The following is a 22,031-nucleotide window of genomic DNA, read 5'->3' on the forward strand; positions in this document are numbered from 1 at the left end:
GTCGGCAGCCCAGGGGTTTCCCGATGGCGTGGGGCTGCCCCACAAGGGAAACCCATTGGCCGGCCGGCGTAACGGAGCATCCCGCCAGTGTGGTGAGGGAGAAATCCAGTGCAGCGGGGCAGAGCACCCCGCCCCTGGGGCGAAATTCTCCGACCCCACGCGGGGTGGGGGGGGGGACCCGGCGTTGAGGGGGGGGTTGCGGCGTTGCGGGAGATGGGGGGGCGGCGTTGGAGGGGGGTAGGGGTGGTGGGGAGGGGGTAGGGGTGGTGGGGGGGGGGGGTAGGGGTGGTGGGGAGGGGGGTAGGGGTGGTGGGGAGGGGGGTAGGGGTGGTGGGGAGGGGGTTGGGGTCGTGGGGAGGGGGGTAGGGTGGTGGGGAGGGAGGTAGGGGTGGTGAGGGGGGTGGTTGGGGTAGGGGGCAGCGGCGTACAGAGGGGGGGGCGACGGTGCGTTGGCCCCGGGCATCCGTCGCCCCCCCTCTCTGCACGCCGCTGCCCCCAAACCCCCCCCGATGCTGCAACCCCCCCCCGATGCCGCAACCCCCCCCCGATGCCGCAACCCCCCCCCCCCCGATGCCGCAACCCCCCCCCCCGGTGCCGCAACCCCCCCCCCCCCCGATGCCGCAACCCCCCCCCCCCAATGCCGGGTCTGTCTCTCTCCTCCCCCCCCCCAAATGCCGGGTCTGTCTCTCTCCTCCCCCCCCCCCCTAAACGCCGGGTCAGTCTCTCTCCTCCTCCTCCTCCAAAAAACGCCGGGTCTCACCACTTCCGCAGCTGGTGAAACTGACGCGTATCGCGTCAGTCAGCTGCTGGCCCCTCCGGGAACGGAGAATCGCCGCCTAAAAGAAGGCCCCCACGCCGGAGTCATCTACTCCAATTTTGCTCGCCGGAAACCGGCGTTACGACGGTCTGCAGAGAATTTCGCCCCTGATTTATAATAAATCTGCTCGAAACCAGGATTCAAACCAATACCTGACAAAGATTGAGAGAACACATTCCCAGTTTATCTTTACGTGGCTGTTATATCACAATGGAACTAACTGGACTAATCTCAACTTCTCTGCTTTTCTATCTCAAGTATACAATACTTTAATATAGATTTAGAATACATCTGAAGGAACTGCACAACATCAAAGTGTTACTGTCGCTACATCTGTCCCCATATAATGCATATAAAAAAGCAGAACGCATACTGGGGGTAATAAAATATACTGGGGGGTAGTTTTTAACCCCCAAAAATGTGTGGGTTTGGGTCAGGTAAGAAGTTAAAATTATAAGAATTTCCAATTTGATCCCAATGCAACTCAAACCTGCTCATTTCCAGTTTTAATACAGAGGCAGCTGGGTGGTAGGCGTCCAATCCACTCTCAGGAAGCTAGTTGCCCCACCAACATCCGATCTGTTGCTCTGCATGGGAATGTACAGGACTGGGAAAGACTGTGGTGATCCATCTGCCAGCCCCAGCATTTGGGAGATATATCATGATACCTCTCGGACCCCTCTGTCAGTTTTCCTTTTCTCCAGTTAATGCTACAATTCTTTATTAAATTAGCCAATAAAATTGCAGCCCTACCATTCTAATACTCACCATCCACCATATGAAATAGTTGCATTCACCCTTTTCACTGCTCTCCTAAGACGAGACTACACGTTTTTATTGCAGGATTTGTGACTATATTCAATATATTATCCTAGAATCTCCATGCAAGGGAGTGAGCTGCTTACTACCAGGATTGGTCTTCCTGCCCACAGCCCTCGCTGCCATCTTCAATAAAGCTTATGGAGCCAAGAGTCGAGGATATAAATATGGAGTCTCTGATTCTTTGCAAAGCATTTGGAGAACCCATTCCAATACAGAAGTGGCTGAAACTTGCTGGGACAACAGAGGGGATCCCCTGTCCATTCTGGAAAAGGGAAAAGGCGGCTGTAAAAATGAAAAGAAAACTGTTACGCCCCTCATCTTTGGGATCCAGGCCCCCAATCTAGGAAATCCCCTCACCCTGGTAACATTGAAAGGGTAGGTGAAGAGTCCCCCAACCAACCGTTACCCAATATGACCCCGGAAACTTTGCTCTGCAACCAGAACTGGGCACTATTATTGCGATGGCATTTATGCCACTTGTGCTAAAGCTACTCAGGTGCCAAATTTCAGCTATCAATTTTGCTGCAATTCCTTTACCACGTAAAGGGGTTGTGGGGTTGTGATTAAAAAAAGAAACTGCTGGAAATACTCAACTGGTCAGTGGCGTGAGAGACACAGTTAATGGGCAGAATCTTTTGAGGTGATAGGCGCCTTGACCGCTGAGATGCACATGTTGCCTCTTTTTTGGAACTCAGTCATTTGACAGGCCAGCAATGGGCTTTCCCCCAGGATCAATGACCCTGGAGATAGAAATCCCACCCACCAAGAGCCAATCAGAAGTTGGCACTTCTTCTGTACTCAGCACTGCCATTGGCATAGCAGTGGCTGCTGCCGGTACAACACGCATCCAAGGCCTCACATCAAAGAGGCCCCTGGTTACATGGCGGGAAGGGGGTCACAGGGGAGGGGTTGGCAGCAAACGCGGATTGTTGGCTCTCATTGGGTTCCCCTTCCCGAATGAAGTCCCTCGATCAGGCACGAGTGCCTTTTAACAAGGCCCGTAAGCAAACATGCCAGGATTCGTTTGTTGTGCTCCTCACATGGGGAGCTCCCTGCCTGCCACTGGGTTAATGCTAGCAGTAGCAGGATGATGAATTTACATGGGCATTAATGTCCACTTATGGGCCTCAATTAGCAGCTGTGGAAAGGCTGCTCACAGGACTTCCACAACGGACTTAATTGGGATGCAGGTGGGAAGGTGACAGGGACCTATCCTTCAGTCACATTAAATACCCCACCACCAAACTCACCACGGAGCAGGGCACAATATTCCGCTCAACATTTCAGTCAATGGCCTTTCATCAGAACTGGGAAAAGTAAGAATTGTAATAGGTTTTCAGCAAGGGGTGGATGGGGCATGATCAAAGGAAGATTTGTGACAGGGTTAGAAGACTGGAAAGATCAAATAACCAAAGAGTTTTATAGAGTCCAAAGGAATGATGAGACAAGAAAAGAAACAAAGGAACAAAAGATGTGCCTAGAGCAGGTGTGGTACTGTTTGAAAGCAAAATAAGTGAAAAACCGAAACATGCAAAGAAAGGCAAACTACATAGGGGTTGGGGTGGGGACAGATTTATGGTCTGAAACTGTTGAACTCAATCTTGGATTTTGAAGGCTGTTAGGTATCTAACTGAGAGATGAGGGGCGGGATTCTCTGACCCCCCGGGGGGGTCGGAGAATCGCCCGGGGCCGGCGTCAATCCCGCCCCCGCCGTGTCCCGAATTCTCCGCCCCCCGAGATTTGTCGGGGGCGGGAATCGCGCCATGCCGGTTGGCGGGCCCCCTGCGGCGATTCTCCGGCCCGCGATGGGCCGAAGTCCCGCCGCTGACAGGCCTTTCCTGCCGGTGTGGATTAAACCACCTACCTGACCGGCGGGACTGGCGGCACGGGCGGGCTCCGGGGTCCTGATCCCGGGGGGGGGGGGGGGGTGCGTGGCGATCTGACCCCGGGGGGTGCCCCCACAGTGGCCTGGCCCGCGATCAGGGCCCACTGATCGGCGGGCGGGCCTGTGCCGTGGGGGCACTCTTTTTCTTCCGCCTCCGCCATGGTCTTCACCATGGCGGAGGCGGAAGAGACCCCCTCCCCTGCGCATGCGCTGGGATGACGTCAGCAGCCGCTGACGCTCCAGCGCATGCGCGGACTTAGGCCGGCCGGCGAAGTCCTTTCGGCCCCGGCTGGCATGGCACCAAAGGCTGTTCACGCCAGCCGGAGGAGTGGAATCAATGTGAGGGCTTGGCCCCTAAAGGTGCGGAGAATTCCGTACCTTTGGGACGGCCTGACGCCGGAGTGGTTCACGCCACTCCAACACGCCGGGACCCCCCGCCCCGCCGGGTAGGGGAGAATCCCGGCCGAGGTGTTGTACTCAAGCTTACACAGAGCTTCACTACAGTGATCAGGCAGCCAAGGACAAAGCTGTCAATGTGAGAGCAAGGTGGAGAGTTACAATGACAAGCCACTGGGAAGCTCAGGGTCACATTTGTTGACTGAACGAAAGGGTTCTACAAACTGCTCACCCAATATGCCTTTGGTCTCCTTAATGTGAAGAAGACTACATTTTGAGTAGCAAACACAGCAATTATAGATTGAAAGAAGTACACGTGGATCACAACTTCAACTGAAAGGAGTGTTTGGAGTCTTGGATGGTGAGGAGGGAGGAGACAATAGAGTAGGTGTAACGTCCCCTAGTATTTTGGAATTGTTGGCCATGGAAGGAGCATTCTAGATGCAGTTCGAAAGGCTGATAATCAGCCTGCTAACCCTTCCAACACTACCCCTCTATTCCCCAAGAGAAACGCAAGTGTGTGAAGATATGACACAAGCAAACTTTCGCAAATCTCTTTGATTGACCTGCTAGTTTCATTCTGTATTTTCTTTCTGCTGGCAACTTGGGAACATCATTTTTTCTATTCAGTTCAAAGGCACTTAGGGCAGAAATCTGTCTCAGGCTATGACACAAAATGGGAGTTATTGGATTAGCTAATATGCAGCTTCTCATATCCAGTTCCAAGTTCAGGGATGATGGGTTGGTGCAGCTTGGTATGGGGGCCATGGAGCTTTGGATGTCGTAGTGGGCAAAATTAAAGTGGGAAAATTCAGCAACATTACATGGGACATTCAGCCTGCACTGCATTATCTCCGCTGCTCATCTACAGGAAGCGTTTAACCCACCTGTTACTCGCTTCAACACGCTATGTGGTTGTCCGTCAACGACTGAATGAAAGCACATCTCAGAACTATTTATGTCGTACAGCTGCAAAACCTCCAATATTATATTAGGGAACGGGGGATGAAAATACTGCAGATGCTTTGGATAAGAAAAGCCAATCTCTTTTTCTCTTATCACTTTCTTTCATTAACTAAAATGTACCAGCACTTATTTGTTTATTCTTTTCACCTTCCAGATTATTATTTAAATGTTTGAAACTTAGCTTGGTATCTGCCTTTAAATACTGTAAGCTAAACAAACTTATTTGTATTACAAGATGAGTTAGCATGCAAATTATTTTGGGGAACGTTTGTTTTACACATGCTGTTTGGGGTGCAGGGGGTTGTAATTCACAACCTTTTCCAATGCTGGTTCCCATTGAGGCAGAGAGCCTGCAGCGGACTTCATTTACATAATTTTAATGTTTATCCCTACGCGACCCACACTGCCTGCTGGCTCCGTGTACAGTAACATGTTTCTTTTCTTTGATGGGATGTGGGCATTCCTGGTAAAGCCAGCATTTGTTGTACTGAGTGGCATTACAGAGGGCAGTTACGAGTTGACCACACTGCTGTGATCTGGAGTCACACGTAGGCCAGATCGGGTAAGGCTGGCAGATTTTGTTCCCCAAAGGGAATTAGTGAATCAGATGCGTCTTTACAACAATCGCGACTAGCTCGCAATTCTTTGAGTAAATGACAACTGGATTGAGGAGTGTAGTGCAGTGGATGTTGTCTACAAGGGTTTTAGTGAGGCATTTAACACGGACCCACCAAAGGCGGACTGGTCAAAAAAGTAAAAGCCCATAAGATACATGGTAATGCGGCGAATTGGATCCAAAGTTGGCTGAGTAACAGGAAACTGAGGGCAATGGTCGGTGGCTGCCCTTGCGAATGGAAAGCAGTTTTAAATGGTGTTCCGCACGGCTCGGTGTTGGGACCCCTGATGTTTGTTTTACATATTAATGATTTGGACTTGGGGCATGATTGGACAATTTGCAAACAACACAAAAGGATAGATGTAAACTCCAAAATGATGTGAATGAGTTGGTGGAGTGGGCAGGAAAGTAGCAGTTGAAATTCAACTCTGATAATTGTGAGGTAATGCATTTAGGGATGTCAAACAGTAAAAGAGTATGCACAATAAACAGGAATATACTGAAAGGGGTGGATAAAATGAAAGATCCTGGCATGCAAGTGAGCAGGTCTCAAAAGGTTGCAGTACAGGTATATAAGGTTGTAAAGAAAGAATATGGAGTGCTCACCTTCATTGGCAGAGGTACAGAATACAAAAGTAGGGATATAACGATGGAACTGTTTCAGATACTAGTGAGGCCATAGCTGGTGCATTATGTGCAGTTCTGGTCAACACATTACAGAAAGGGTGTAATTGCTCTGGAGAGAACACAGAGAAGAGTTACTGGAATGTTGCCAGGGCTGGAGAATTGTAGCTACGGAGAGAGGTTGAGAGGTTGGGGCTTTCCTCGGAATAGAGAAGGCTGAGGGATGACATGACTGAAGTATACAAAATTGGGAGGGGTAGAGATGGATTAGACAGGAGGAACCTATTTCCCATGGTAGAGAGTTCAAAAAAAGGAGGGGTCATAGATTGAAGCTAAGTGGCAGAAGGATTAGAGGGGCCCCTTTTTATGCAGAGGGTAATGAGTGTCTGGAGTTCGCTGCCTGAGTTGGTGGTGGAGGCAGAAACCCCAAACTCTTAAAACGTATCTGGATCTGCACCTTAAGTGCCGTAAGCTGCAGGGTTGTGGGCTGTGTGCAGGAAGATGGGGTAAGAAAGGGAACCTTTGGGTCGGCATTATGGGATTAGAAAGGGAATCTTTGGGTCGGCATGGAGAAGATGGGCCAAATGCCCCCCTTCTATGCTGTAAGATTTCTATGGTTCTAATAGAAGGGAGCAGCAGAGAACCTGGGAGAGCCAGGTACGCATTCATCCAGTGACCTGATGAAAGAGTTAATGCTACAAATAATGGGCCAACAGAGCCCGTAGCAACTGGTGTTCCCAAGGTCATTCAGGATAATATGTTACTGTCTCATGCCCCTTCTCAGCTCCCAGTTCAACCTCATCCTGTTATCTGGCATGATGTGCAAGCTGCTGATGGTGTGAGCATGGACCTCTTGCTTTACACCCTCAATCCTCCTCTTCTGATTTTATGCTTTCAGATGCACAAGAACTGCTATCTTCCCAGTCACCGCAGCCTAAGGAGGAAGAGTGAGGGCACCCCACACCAATGAGGAGAATACAATGTCACTGATCTGACCCTCACAGCGACCAGCTCAGATACTAGCACTGTCTGTACTTTAGTGGGTCACTGAACCAATTCAGGAGAAAAGGGCAGTGCGCATGCCACCTTCTTAAGGGTGTGACCTTTGCTATGTGACGACTTTATTGAGGCGGCCTACAGGAGAATGTGGATAAGCATGTCACCAAGATGCTGGAGTATTGTCAGGCCTGCCAGACTGTAACTGTTAAGGATATTGAAGGAGGCAGTTTCAATGTGGCAGAGGGGACTGTGCAGATTTTGGAGACCATCCTTTCCACTGTGGACATGGTGGTCAAACCCACCCAGTCATGATGCAACCTCTGGTTGTTGCTACCTCCGTTTCCACTGCAGCACGGCTGGAAGCCACTCAATGTCCCAATTTGGAATGGAAGCTCAGAGGTCATGAGTTGCATGTTTGCTGCCATGTGGGCTCAGACTGCTCTGATTGTCACTGTAGATTTCAGTGCTCAAAGGGGCTTGCACAGTCTCACAGCAGTCCAGCAATCTGTCCTCCAGCAGATCAGTAGAACTGCTGAAATGTTGTGGCTTGGGAATAGCAGGAGCTCCATGGAGCATGAACCTCCTCTCTTCTCTCAGGATGACAGCATTCATCCGCTCACACTGCAATTCCATGAATGCCTTACTGTGACATATCAGCCAGCCAGCACACACTGCTGCAGTCCATCCAAGGTAGTGAAGTCTAAAATTGGACCCTCAACGACCAGAGCTGCTAGAGACCATGTCCTGCGGGGTCATGTGGAGTCTTCCCAGTGAAAATCTATAGCCTTCTTCCACCTTGCTGCAGCCACTGTGTAACACTGTCTAGAAAGACCAGGATAAGTAAAGGTACCCAGATGACAGGGGCTAAGTTAATTTATGTTTTAGTAATTGGATGTGTTGTTGAATAAAGATATTAATGCTAAACTAAGATTTTGTGGGTGACTTTTATTGTTCAATGTTGGCCAAGGGGACGCTGTGATGGGGTCTCTCAGCTGAATATAATGGTGAAGGGGGATCTATGGAGTTGGGTGTCGAGATAGTTGATGCATTGGTGATCATCGTTCAAAATTCTATAGATTCTGCAATGGTGCCTGCAGATCGGAAGGTAGCAAATGTCACCCCACTATTTAAGAAAGAAGGGAGAGAAAAAATGGGTAAGCTACAGATCTGTTAGCCGGAGTAGGGAAAATATTAAAATTTATAATAAAAGATGGGATAACTAGACACTACAAAAATAATGATCTGATTGGGCAGGGTCAACATGGATTTATGCTTCGAATATGGAGCCTGAATGGGGAACATACGGCGAAGGCCGCACACGGCCCCGTTTTTTACAATGCGGAGCTCCGCTCGGCAGAAACCCCCATTGTAGCAAGAGATCAGGACGGCATTTTTAAATGGCATTGCGATCGGCGAGACCCACAAAAAAAATCCTCGACCTCTCCCCAGCCCAACAGCAACATGGGAGGGTCCCCCGCCCCCCCCGCACACCCCAACATATACACTGGGCAACCCAATTGCGCGTGCGCGCAAAGAATTCCAACTTGGCACCTGGCAGTGCTCCTGCCGATGGCAGTGCCACCTGGGCACCTCAGCTGTGCCAGGCTGGCATCCAGGTGGCAATGCCAGGGTATTTAGCTGGCACCAGTAGTGCCAGGGCACCACCCTACCCAAAGGGAATGCAGCTGGGGACCTCCATTCCCCTTGGAGACCCCCACGAGTGCCGTTCCGTCTGGTCCCCGGTTCCCTTGCAACGTCTTGCGAGAGATTGCGTTGAATCTCGCGAGGTGTTGCTAGTCAGGTAGATCCCAGGAGCGGGGTCTCCCGGCTTTCACCGGCTACACTGTGCCATGGCAGCTGCTTGGCCAGATTATTGCGCCCTATGCTTTTTGTATCACTGTTAATCAGATTTTCCATAACTCCCAGCAATGAAATTAGTTGAAGAGCCATCATAATTAGCACGACAGATGATTCACATTATAAACAATGTGCAGAAAGTGATCTGACATTGTTATATGACAGCTGCTGCACTACCCAATAACAATATATACCAGTAGAACAAATTAGCAGATTCTAAGAAGCTTGCAACAGCACTAAATATATTTACTTTATGGGACAGAATAGGTTCCTTTCTTACTCTTGGCACGTTTTATTATGAAGGAAAACAGTGGGTCACCACAAAGGTGCTCCCTCACAGTGAGTGATGATAGCATTGATTAGGGGCCTTCACACTATTGTGTGCAGTGCTACACCATGCAGGCCAAGTAGTTGCAACCGATCTCAGCGCTGTCATTGAAAGGACACAGGTGCAAAGACTGCAGGGACAATCACTTCCAGACATTCTCTTGGAAATCCAAGCGGTCATTAATCGAAGAGCACGAGCAGTGATATGGGAATAGTTACATCATGGATCATAGAATTTACAGTGCAGAAGGAGGCCACTCGGCCCATCGAGTCTGCACTGGCTCTTGGAAAGAGCACCCTACCCGAGGTCAACACAGTAACCCCACCCAACACTGACGGCAATTTTGGACACTAAGGGCAATTTATCATGGCCAATCCACCTAACCTGCACATCTTTGGACTGTGGGAGGAAACCGGAGCTCCCGGAGGAAACCCACGGACACACGGGGAGAATGTGCAGACTCCCGCACAGACAGTGACCCAAGGCGGAATCGAACCTGGGACCCTGGAGCTGTGAAGCAATTATGCTATCCACAATGCTACCGTGCTGCCCTACATCCTGAGGAGAGACTCGGAAAGAAATGTTGGGAAGAACATACAAAATAACTTACACCAAAAACAAAAGGTTGTGATCTGCCACTGACTTTCCAAACATTTCAATAATAACTGGAAAAGTATGTGGTGAGTGCGTCCAAATTCACATTATGCAATCCTGGTGGGTGAAATTCCTGCCCCTCACCGACAGCCCAATGTCAGAAAACGATTTTAAAAAAATATCCCAAACAAATGTATGCAGACGCTGAACCGTTAGCTGGTGCTTTAGAGGATATAAGTAGGAATCTGCAACTGATCAGTGAGACTAGAAAGTTGAAGGGAGATTCTCTTTTTTCATTGTCCCTGGAAAGCACTCAGTTTCCAGGCATAGAAAAGAGGAAACAAGGTTGGAGAACAGACTACCACAATGTTACTCTAAAGTCATATCATTTTTCAATAGTGGATCCAGACCCAGCATGAACACTGTAATATGGTGGGATTGATCATTCCTGGCTTCCGGTCTCTCTTTACTGTTTGTTGACCATGGTGTGCCCCAGGCGAAGGGAGCACATGGTCATTGTCCCTTTAAGGCCTACACAGCAGAGTAAGGGTTACCTGGCCTGGGTGAACAATCGGGATTCAGGGTGGGGAATCAGGGACCCAGGGGGAGGAGACCTCCTAGGCATAGGTATTAGCTGCATTCATGCTGATGCTCCTCATGACTTGTTAGTAAATCCCTTGTTGTTCACCGATGAAGTCTCAGAAAGTACATCATTACATCTGGCAGTAGGAATGGGGGTCCATCACAGGCAAACTGGTCTGTAGGGTTGCCAAGGTCAACACAAGTTGGTTCAAAAAAGACTTACATTTTTGTTGGACCTACAACAATTTTATTTCTACCTCCCAACTACTGATGATCTGGGTGCTCCGGCACCTTCTGACCTCATGCCAAAAGTCATCAATGCCAGCGGTCAAAGTTTCAAGTCTGCAGGTGTCCATGTTTCTTTGCCTAATCCCTGTCAAGGGCAGGCTGATACCAGACTATAGAGATGGCACATACTGAGAAAATCACAATCACCTTTCCATGACTTTTTGGAGTCTCCAAGGTCAGCCTTAAATTTATCCCAGAGCAGAAAACAAGTCTTAATGCTGTTCTGATTAATGGTGTTAAAAAGCAGTTATGTGAACAATTAGTTCAACTTAACTGGATAGACGTAAAGCACTTTTTGGTAAAGTGGGGACAATGTGTTCAAACGTAGACCCATATATTCTGCATGTCATTCTTGTTTATCTTTCCTGCTGTTGCTACTCAACATCAAGGTTTGCTGGAGGCCAGAAATCGATATGATTGATGGAAGGAAATAGAAGAAAATTCAGCGCCACGTGCTTAGCTCCAAATAAAAACCTGACGGAAGCTCACAAACCTCTGCATGGCCACAATGGCGGGACAATGGAAGTTCCCTTCTTTCTACTAGGGAACAACATTGTCAGTGAATACTGCATGCCTGACATGGACAGCATTCTTTCAATGAAAAACTGCCTGTAGATGGTCAACAATTCTTACCGATACTATGGTGCTGCTGTAGAACATGGAAGTATGACAGGTTAAGTGGCTAAGATTGTAAAGTTTGAGTCATTTTTGCATGTTCTTTTCATGATTAGATTGCTTGGTTCGGGAGAAATTTCACAGTTCTCTCCGTAAGCCTTGTGGAATCCGAGTCCCTCCGCTGAGGGGCAGGACCCCATCAGCGAAGTAATTGAATATGGGTATCAAAGCTGGCCCAGAAAGGAGCCTGGGCAGTTAGGCCCTGGTTGGCACCTGGATTGTGGCCTATAAATAGTCCGCTTCAACAATAAATCGTTTTTGTTATACTCTGGTACCTGAATTCTCTTGTGACTATAAAATTCACCGTTCGTTATTCAGTTCTTTAATGAGAATGTGTGGGCAGGATTTCCTCGTGGGCTTCAGGACCCCAACATTGGAATGAACTGGGGGTTCCCGGCCCACATTAGTCGGCAAAGGGTGCGCTTCAGCCATTTTGGCAGACACTGCCTCCTAATTGGCCAGAGGCGGCGTCTATCCAATTAATGGGGTCCCAATCAGAGGTCCTGCAGCTCCAGAGCCCTGGCAGCCCCACTGGGAAGGGTGCGAGATGCTGAGTCAACTCAAGGATAAAGAGAGTTCAGAGGTAAGTAAAATAATAAAAATAAGAGGAGTCTTTCCTGCATGTGGCTTCCTCTTTGGGGCATGGAGGCTCCAGCTTCAATGCACCCCCCCCCCGCCCCCCCCAACATCCTCCACCCAATCTAGACGACCCCAGTAGAGTTTTTGAATCAATTGAAAACATTAAAAAAAAAATCTCGAATACTCAATTATTTTTTTCCCAATTAAGAGGCAATTTAGCGTGACCAATCTACCTACCTTGCACATCTTTGGGTTGTGCTGGCCAACTTTGTTTGGAAAGCATCCACCCCATATCCTGTGCCAACACTGAAAAGGTTACCCGGCCGTGGGACTGCATTGGGAAACTGTACCAACCAAGGTCCCTTCTATTTTCTTGCACCCCACCCCATGCCACCCGGCCCAGCACCTGCCCACCACTGAACGACAGAGATAATCCTGCACCATAATCACAGGAAATTGATGGACTGCGAAAAGATGCACTCTCTCATTGTACAGGTTTCTTTGCCTATACGACTAGGGGCTTTTCACAGTAACGTCATTGCAGTGTTAATGCAAGCCTACTTGTGCCAATAATAAAGATTATTATTATTATTACAAAAGACAAATACGCCTTTTTTCACATGCATTAAGACAGCCTTTAGTAATTAGATGTCATCTCACTTGTTGCTATTTTGATTAGAAAATATGTCCCAACAATCCAAAACTTATTCATGACAATTGGGAAATCGCCCTGCTTACTCACAGAGATATTAGACTGAATTTCCACCCAATCAGGATGATTCGTGAGCCCTTTAAAAATGACGGGCAGGTCCTAATTCTGGGATTCCCAACCCCATTCCTGGAATGTCTGATTTTTGGGAGTGACTTTTAAGGGTGTGTGCTGGTTGCTGTAAAATCACATGATGGACACTCCCGTTGTGGCTAGCTCCATTCTAGAGATAGTCAGGTGTTACTCCTATATGGCTTGCTGTCGAATTTTGCTTTATAATGCTCCAGTGAAGTACCTTGGGGCATTTGATTATGTTAAAGGAACTGTACAAATACAAGTTGTTGTTATGTTGTTTCCCAGAACTTTTGCTCTCCAATGTTGTTGCCTCATTCTTTATCTTGATGCTGGGAATGGTTCCATTGATGCCCTTTGCTATTTTGTACAGGAGACCACTCTTCATGTAGAGCCCTGGACAGCGAGTACTGACAGCAGGGTACTGTGTAAAAGAGAACTCTGAAGCCGAGTCTTGCTTCATTCAGTACGAATAGTTATACTGCAAGCAGCAAGTGCTGCAGAACAAGTGGCGTGGTTGTCCATCTTTTAAAAAAAATAGATTTAGAGTACCTAACTATTATTTTCCAACTAAGGGGCAATTTAGCATCGCCAATCCACCTACCCTGCACATCTTTTGGGTTATGAGGATGAGACGCACGCAGGCACGGGGAGAATGTGCAAACTCCACACGGACGGTGACCCAGGGCCGGGATCAAATCAGTGTCCTCATCACCATGAGGCAGCAGTGCTAACCACTGCTCCACCGTGCTGCTCATGGGTTTCCATCATTAACTGAGATACCATGGAGCTTATAGTCAGTGGTTGTCTCAACACACGCACACACACACCCACCCCAATAACTCCAAAGGAGTCACTAATTAAGCCAGCACTCAAATTTGCTTTTCCAAGGCGCTTCCGAGGTTGTTCCAAATAAGCCCAATAATGTGTGGCCAGGTATGATGTGGGATGCAACCTGGCCCACCAAGGAATAAAAGAACCTCAATCCCCAAAGTATACCCCAAGTGATGAGGGCACTTGCCCACTTTAGTTAAATGAACTGATCTCCCCTTAGCCCCATGAACTTTGGGGAAGGCAGAGTTGGAGATCTGGGATGTCAAGCCTATGGGTTCCTGGGCCCTTTGAGACATATACTATACCTCTCATCACTGGTCAATTCATATTAGACCAAAGATCAATCCTGGGACACCCATCATTTATTTTGTTTAGTGCCACTGCATTTACGAACTGAGCCACAGCAAGGATGTATTTCAAGTTTTAATATCTTCCACAACGAAAATACATAAGAAAATGTTTGCAGCAAGTATTCACTGAAAGGAATATTCCCGACGATTGTGTCACTTTAGCCTCCGAAGAAATGATAAGTAAAGTCATTTTGTGTAGACTGCTAAAGAACTCATGACAGTGTTTGATTAATACTTCCACCGCCAGCTGCCTAATGGCTCTCCTAGTTAATCATACTGCTGTAGTAACTGAAATATTGGGCGCGATTCTCCGCACTCGCGGAAAATCGCGAAGTCAGCCGTGAAAACGGCCGACTTTTGCGACGGCCCGACACGGCCCATTTCCCGACATATTCACGTCTAGGAAATGGGCTAGGAACGGGGCCGCGTCAATCACGTGCGCGATGATGCCGGAACGCGGCAACGATACAAACACGCCCACGTGACGCCGCCCGACGCCGTAAAGAGGCGTGGGCGAGCACAGGAACTAGGCCAGGATGTCGGAGCTCAGGAGAGCAGCCCCGCGATTCGTTGAGGCTGACGTGGAGACGCTGCTCGAATCAATCGAGCAGAGGAGGGGCATCATCTGCCCGCGTAGAGGGCATCGCCACCCTGCCAGCACGGTGCGCCAGGCCTGGCGTGAGGTGGCTGCTGCCGTCAGTGCTGTGGGGCAGACCCCTCGCTCTGCAGAGCAATGTCGGAAGAAGATGCACGACCTCACCAGGGCTGCCAGGGTTAGTGCCAAGAGGGTGCCCCCGGGTCACAACCATCCCTCCCCCCTTTACTTAATCACCCACCTCCCCCCCGCACCCCCGGCACGGGGGGGGGTGGAGGGGGATTGGGGCAGAGTGAGTTGAGGGTGGTTCACAAAGTAGTCACAGACCCAGCGCTCTGGCCCCCATGGAGAGATGCAATGGTCTTATTACAACTTGACCCCCAAACTGTGCCAGTATCTGAATGGACTGCTGATACCTGCCGTATTGTAATGATTTACCTATGCCCCCTCCCCCAACAGGACAAGACTGCTCACAACACTTGTGAGCGGAACAAGACTGGAGGGGGTTCGCCCATCCTGCACCCCCTCACCACGTTTGAGCAGAGGGCACTGGACCTTGTTGGGGGATCTGCCACCCGGGAGATTGCGCAATGTGAGGTTGGCGGAGCTGCAACAAGTGAGACAACCCTGCATGACAAACACCCCCCCCCATCCCACATCCTCTGTCCCTTCACACTCTGCCCACTTGAACACCTCCCCCATCCTCTGTCCATTCACACAACCTGCCCACTTAGACACCTCCCCCATCCTCTGTCCCTTCACACTCTGCTCACTGGGACACCTCCCCATCCTCTGTCCCTTCACACTCTGCTCACTGGGACACCTCCCCCATCCTCTGTCCCTTCACACTCTGCTCACTGGGACACCTCCCCATCCTCTGTCCCTTCACACTCTGCTCACTTGGACACCTCCCCCATCCTCTGTCCCTTCACACACCCTGCCCACTGGGATACCTCCCCCATCATCTGTCCCTTCACACTCTGCCCACTGGGACACCTCCCCCATCCTCTGTCCCTTCACACCCTGCCCACTGGGACACCTCCCCCATCCTCTGTCCCTTCACACACCCTGCCCACTGGGACCGTCCAGCGCCCGGCCGAGCCTATCTAAATAACCCGTTTCATTCTCTTCCCTAAGACGTGATGCCGAACGACCAGGGCCGTCTGCCTCCAGGCGGACACAGGCATCTGCCCCCACCTCACCCAGGGCCGCACAACAGAGGGTGCCCGATCAGCGGGGAGTCCCATCCTCCCCAACCGAATCTGTGGAGCAGGACGCCCAGAGGGCGGCGACAGAGCAAGAGAGAGAAATGGCCCGCGAATGCCCTGCGTCAACCCAAGACGACCTCGAGCTTGCGGCACAGCTATCTCCCACATCATCCACCATCCCAGAGACACTCACCCCGGTTGGCCTATTTAGTGATGAGGCTCCTGGGTCACAGTCTGGGTTGCACATCACAGCTGAGCAGGTACAGCAGGTGGAGGTCGGAGCAGCCGAGGGCCCGGACTGGCGGAGGCCAGGCCAGGCCCAGCATGCAGCTGGCTCCCAGACGTTTTCCGAGTTCCTGGACTTTCTCAACCCACCCGCACAGCCGATGCATCAAGAAACCCAGGGAAACAATGACGGGATGTGGGCTGTCTTCCAGACTCTGAAGACGCTATTAGAGGAGTCGAACCGCGTCCACGAGCAGGGAGTGGTGCCGCTCATGGCAGCAACCCAGGCTGACACCGCACGGGTGGCATCCGCGGTGGAGGCAATGGGTCAGGTTATGCAAGGTGTTGGGCTTAATGTGCACGCGTCATTCTCGGCCCTGGACAGGGTTGCCCTCTCACAGGCAGCAATGCGCCAGAGCCAACACGACATTGCCGGCGCGCTGCGGGCCTTGGCCGAGTCTCAGCAGGTCATGGCCCAGTCGCAGAACGCCATGGCACAGTCACAGCACTCGATGGCACAGTCCCAGCAGTCGATGGCACAGTCCCAGCAGTCAGTCGCGGAGAGCATCAACCGCCTGACATACGTGCTGGATGGTGTTGTGCACTCACAGGTTGAGATCGCACAGTCCCTGGCGGGAATGTCTAACTCCCTGGACTCCGTCTCTGCAAACCTTCGGATCCTGGTGGATACCGTTGCAGGCCTCCAGGACTGGCAGCGCCAGGTGTCGGTGGCGCGACGGGGCACCTCCCCGCTCGCACCTCTGTCCCAAAGTGAGGCCCGGGGGCCACCGGGCTCCCCGAGGGAGGAGGAGGTTTCGGGGCCCGTCCCATTAACTCCATCACGGGATGTCCCGGAATTCTCGGCCTCCCCCCGTCCCATCCCTGGTGCATCGGGTGGGCAGCAGGCAGAGCAGGGTGGCACAATGTCACCCGAGACGCCCGCAGAGCAGCCTGGCCCATCAAAGCCGGGTCGCCCCAGGAAACGCTTGCTGAAGGAGAAACAAGTCGAAGGGGGCGATTCGCAGCAATCCTCCTCCACTCCTGCTGTATCATCTGGGGAATCACTTAGATGTAGTGGTAGGGCCCGTAAGGCAACAAAGAGAGACACTGAGTAAGTTGGCACGGGTGAAGGGCACAGTTTAGTTGTAGGGGTAGGGCACCTGTAAATTATTGTTCACATTAAACTCACTGTTCCACCTTACTTGTAATACCGTGTGATTGTTCCACAGCCACAGGAATCGTGATGGTGACCGAGTGTCGCTGGGGTTGGCGAGCGGTGAACCTTCGGTGCCAGGTGTGCAGTCCCTTCCCCCCCCCCCCACCCCCTCCCACAGCTAGCCCACGCGGGCACGTGATGGAGTGTCCGTGACGAACTCAGCGGCCACCAAGGTGGATGGTTCAGCTATTGCCATGGGTCAGACTCTCTCTAACGATTCTGAGCTCACAGCTCATCGCAGAGCGGGCTGTCATCATTCCACATGGCACTGATCACACCCGCTGACACAGCCATCAATGTTGTGCCATACCGTCTGGACCCAGTGGTAAGGGTGATGTCTAAGTGGAGCAGTGTACACTGAGAGGGGGTTGGGGGGGGGGGGGGGGGGGGGGGGGGGGGTGGAAGTTGTGTGTTGACCCTCTGCATGACTAGCGATGCAGGTGGTGGTTTGGTGTTCAGCGGGGACGTCGCATACGACGCGTGAACCGTGCTGCCACCAAGGCGTCGTGTGCCCGCCGTCCTCGCCGTGCCGCCTCCTGGACATCACCAGCACCTGGGTCGTGTCTGCGTGCTGCGCCCGCCACTCCGCCAGCCTCCTCCTCCTCCTCCTCCCTCTCCTCCTCCTCCTCCTCCTCCTCTGTGCTGGCACCACTGCCACTGGCTTCTCCCTCCGCCTCCTGCAGCAGGTCATCTCCCCTCTGCATCGCGATGTTGTGCAGCGCACAGCAGACCACAACAATGCGAGCAACCCTGTCGGGTTGGTACTGCAGGGCCCCTCCGGAGCGGTCCAGGCACCTGAATCTCATCTTCAGAAGGCCACGGCAGCGCTCCACCACACCCCTGGTTGCTGCATGGGCCTCGTTGTATCGGGTTTCCGCATTGGTCTGAGGCCTCCGTATAGGCGTCATCAGCCAAGACCTCAGCGGATAACCCCTGTCGCCTAGCAACCAGCCCCTCAGCCGGGGGGGGGGGGGGGACGTCCCTCAAACATCGCAGGGATACTGGAGAGGGGAGAGGGGAAGCGGGACAGCAACCTCCGAGCGGGGAGCCACCGTGCTAGCAGGAAAGCTAGCGAAGGGGGCGCGCAACAGAGCAGGGCCGCAGCGCACCCCCAACAGGGGGGAAGGCGCCAGGCAGGGGAGGGGGGGGATCACCCATCAAAGGTGGGAGAGCAAATGGGGACAGGAATGGGGGAGAGAGGGGCAATGGAGGGGTACACAGGGGTATCCCCGAAAGGGATAGAGCGGGGGGGGGGGGCACTCGGGGGGCGAGAGACCAGGGAGGGGAAATGCAGGGACGAAGGGACAAAAGAGGCCAGAAAGGGAATAGGGCCACAAAGTGCCACAGACAAGGGCTCGAAACAGGGAACTGCTGCAAGCACCCACCCAGTACGGTCTGTGGGTGAAGGGGCCCCCCGGAGTGCAGGGGACTACCCGCGTGGCGGACACACAGTGGACGGCCATGGCGGGTGTCCCCGGGACAAGGGGGAACCCCGGAGCGCAGGGACCCGACTGCATGGGGAGAGCAGTGATAGTGGACATCCTGGACGGCCCCCTAACAAAGGGAAACCGCAGAGGGCAGGGGCGCGTCCACCGGACAAATATGGTTAACCCCACAGGAGCAAGGGGGCAGAAGCCCCCCACCAGAATAGTCACCTGGAACGTAAGGGGACTTAATGGCCCAGTGAAGAGATCTAGAGTCCTCACCCACCTTAGAAACATGAGGGCCGACATAGTCTTCCTCCAAGAGACGCACTTGAGGGAGCAGGACCAACTGCGGGTAAGAAAGGGCTGGGTGGGACAAACCTATCATTCCTGTTATGGGGCAAGGGCCAGGGGGGTGGCGATCCTGATTGGCAAGAGGACAATGTTTAGGGCGACAAAGACGGTTACGGACCCAGGGGGACGGTATGTCATGGTCAGCGGGGCCCTGGATGGGGCGCCGGTAGTCCTAGTTAACGTGTATGCGCCCAACTGGGACGACACGAGCTTCATCCAAAAGACCATGGCAGAAATCCCGGACATAGCGACGCACCGACTAATCATGGGGGGGACTTCAACTGTGTACAGGACCCAACGACGGACAGATCAAACCCCAGAACGGGGAAAACCTCAAACATGGCAAGGGAACTCAGTCACTATATGGAGCAGATGGGAGCAGTAGACCCCTGGAGATTCGCCCACCCGGGGGAGAAAGAATTCTCTTTCTTCTCCCCAGTACACAACGTGTACACCAGAATTGACTTCTTTGTGGTGGGGAAAACGGTGCTTCCAGAGATAGACAAGGTGGAATACTCCGCAATTGTGATATCAGACCACGCTCCACACTACATGGATGTGCGGCTAGAGACGGGAAGGGCCCAGCGCCCCAAATGGAGGTTGGACGGTGCCTTACTAGCTGACAAGGCCTTCAGCGAAAGGATAGCGCAGGCCATAGCGGAGTACACTGAGGTCAACCAAAACGGGGAGGTCTCACCCTCCACGTTCTGGGAAGCGCTTAAGGCCGTACTAAGAGGGGAAATCATAGCCTACAAAGCGCAAAGAGATAGGGAGGAAAGGGTGGCTAGGCAGAAGCTGGTCGACTCCATACTGGAGGTAGACCATAAATACTCCGAGGCCCCGACCGTAGAACTCCTGGCGGAGAGGAAAGAATTACAAAGGAACTTTGACCTGCTCTCCACCAGGAAAGCAGTACACCAACTCCGCCAGGCACGCGGGGCCCTATACGAACACGGAGACAAAGCCAGCCGCCTGTTGGCCCACCAGCTGAGAAAGCAGGCAGCCAGCAGAGAAATTGCGCAAATCAGAGATACCAGAGGCACGTTGGAAACAGAACCAGAGAGGATTAACAAAACCTTCAAGGCCTTCTACCAAGAGCTGTACACCTCAGAGCCCCCAACGGGGAAGGCTGGGATGAACCGGTTTCTTGACGGACTGGACATACCAGTTGTGGGAGAGGGCAGAAAACGGGATCTGGAAGCACCACTAGCACTGGGAGAGATCATGGACAGCATCAGCTCCATGCAGGCGGGGAAGGCGCCGGGACCGGACGGATTCCCGGCGGACTTCTACAAAAAATTTGCGACAGCGCTGGCCCCGCACCTGCGGGAGATGTTCACAGACTCGCTAGCTAGGGGCACGTTGCCACCCACGTTAGCACAGGCCTCAATCTCGCTGATACCTAAGAAAGACAAAGACCCAACGGAATGTGGGTCATACAGACCCATATCTCTGCTGAATGCAGACGCCAAAATACTGGCCAAAATCCTAGCCAAGAGGCTAGAAGACTGTGTACCTGAGGTGGTCACAGAGGACCAGACGGGCTTTGTCAAAGGTAGACAGCTTACCGCGAACATCAGGCGCCTGCTGAACGTGATAATGACCCCCTCCGGGGAGAGAACACAAGAGGTGATCGTCTCCCTGGACGCAGAAAAGGCCTTCGACAGAGTCGAGTGGAAATACCTCATAGAGGTACTGGAGCGGTTCGGGCTTGGAACAGGGTTCACCGCTTGGGTAAAGCTCCTGTACAACGCTCCCATGGCGAGTGTACAGACCAACAATACCAACTCCCAATACTTCCAGCTGCACAGGGGCACCAGACAAGGATGCCCACTGTCCCCGCTGCTGTTCGCACTAGCAATTGAACCGCTAGCAATCGCGCTCAGGGCAGCAAAAAATTGGAGGGGGATCCGAAGGGGAGGTAGAGAGCACAGAGTCTCACTCTATGCGGATGATCTGCTCCTCTATATCTCGGACCCACAAAGCAGCATGGACGGAATCATCGCGCTCCTGAAAGAGTTTGGAGCCTTCTCGGGCTACAAACTCAACATGAGCAAAAGTGAGATCTTCCCAGTACACCCGCAAGGGGGGGGGGGGGGGGGGGGGGGGGGGGGGGGGGGGGGGGGGGGGGGGGGCAGCACTAAAGGGGCTGCCGTTCAATCAAGCCCGACATAAATTCCGCTACCTGGGGATCCAAATAGCCCATGACTGGAAAGGGATCCACAAATGGAACCTCACCAGCCTGACGGAGGAGTTAAAAAGGACCTGCAAAGATGGAACACACTCCCGCTCTCCCTCGCGGGGAGAGTTCAGACGATCAAAATGAACGTACTGCCCAGGTTCCTCTTCCTGTTTAGATCCATTCCGATCTACATCCCCAAGGCCTTTTTCAAAGCGCTGGACAAACTCATCATGGCGTTCGTATGGGGGGGTAAAAATGCTAGGATCCCAAAGAAGGTCTTACAAAAACAAAAACCAGGGGAGGGCTAGCCCTCCCGAATCTACAATTCTACCACTGGGCAGCAACAGCCGAGCGAGTAAGGGGATGGATCCAGGAGCCAGAGGCTGAGTGGGTGCGTGCGGAGGAGGCCTCCTGCATGGGAACCTCCCTCCGGGCCCTCGCCACGGCAGCACTCCCATCCCCACCCAAAAACACTCCAGCAGCCCAGTGGTGACAGCCACCCTCCAATCCTGGAACCAACTGCGGCAGCAACTTGGCCTGAACAAAATGTCGAACAGGGCTCCCATCTGCAACAACCATAGGTTCACACCAGCACTGACTGACGCCACCTTCAAAAGGTGGAGGCAGGACGGGGGGACACTGACAGTCAGGGACCTATACACGGACGACAGGATCGCAACACTGGACGAACTGACAGAGAAATTTCAGCTAGCTGGGGGGAACGAGCTACGGTACCTGCAGCTCAAAAACTTCCTACGAAAGGAGACAAGGACGTACCCACAACCGCCACGACAGACACTATTGGAAGACCTACTGGACGCAAGTATCCTAGAG

General features: G+C 52.2%; 1 protein-coding gene across 1 annotated transcript in view; it reads right to left on the reverse strand.

Moving 5' to 3' along the window:
- LOC119977218 overlaps window positions 1-22,031 on the reverse strand; it is a 469,907-nt gene that overhangs the window by 68,062 nt on the left and 379,814 nt on the right. The window lies entirely within an intron of this gene.

Source organism: Scyliorhinus canicula, chromosome 14 (assembly GCF_902713615.1).
Source record: "Scyliorhinus canicula chromosome 14, sScyCan1.1, whole genome shotgun sequence".
In the NCBI taxonomy this organism is placed as follows: Eukaryota; Metazoa; Chordata; class Chondrichthyes; order Carcharhiniformes; family Scyliorhinidae; genus Scyliorhinus; species Scyliorhinus canicula.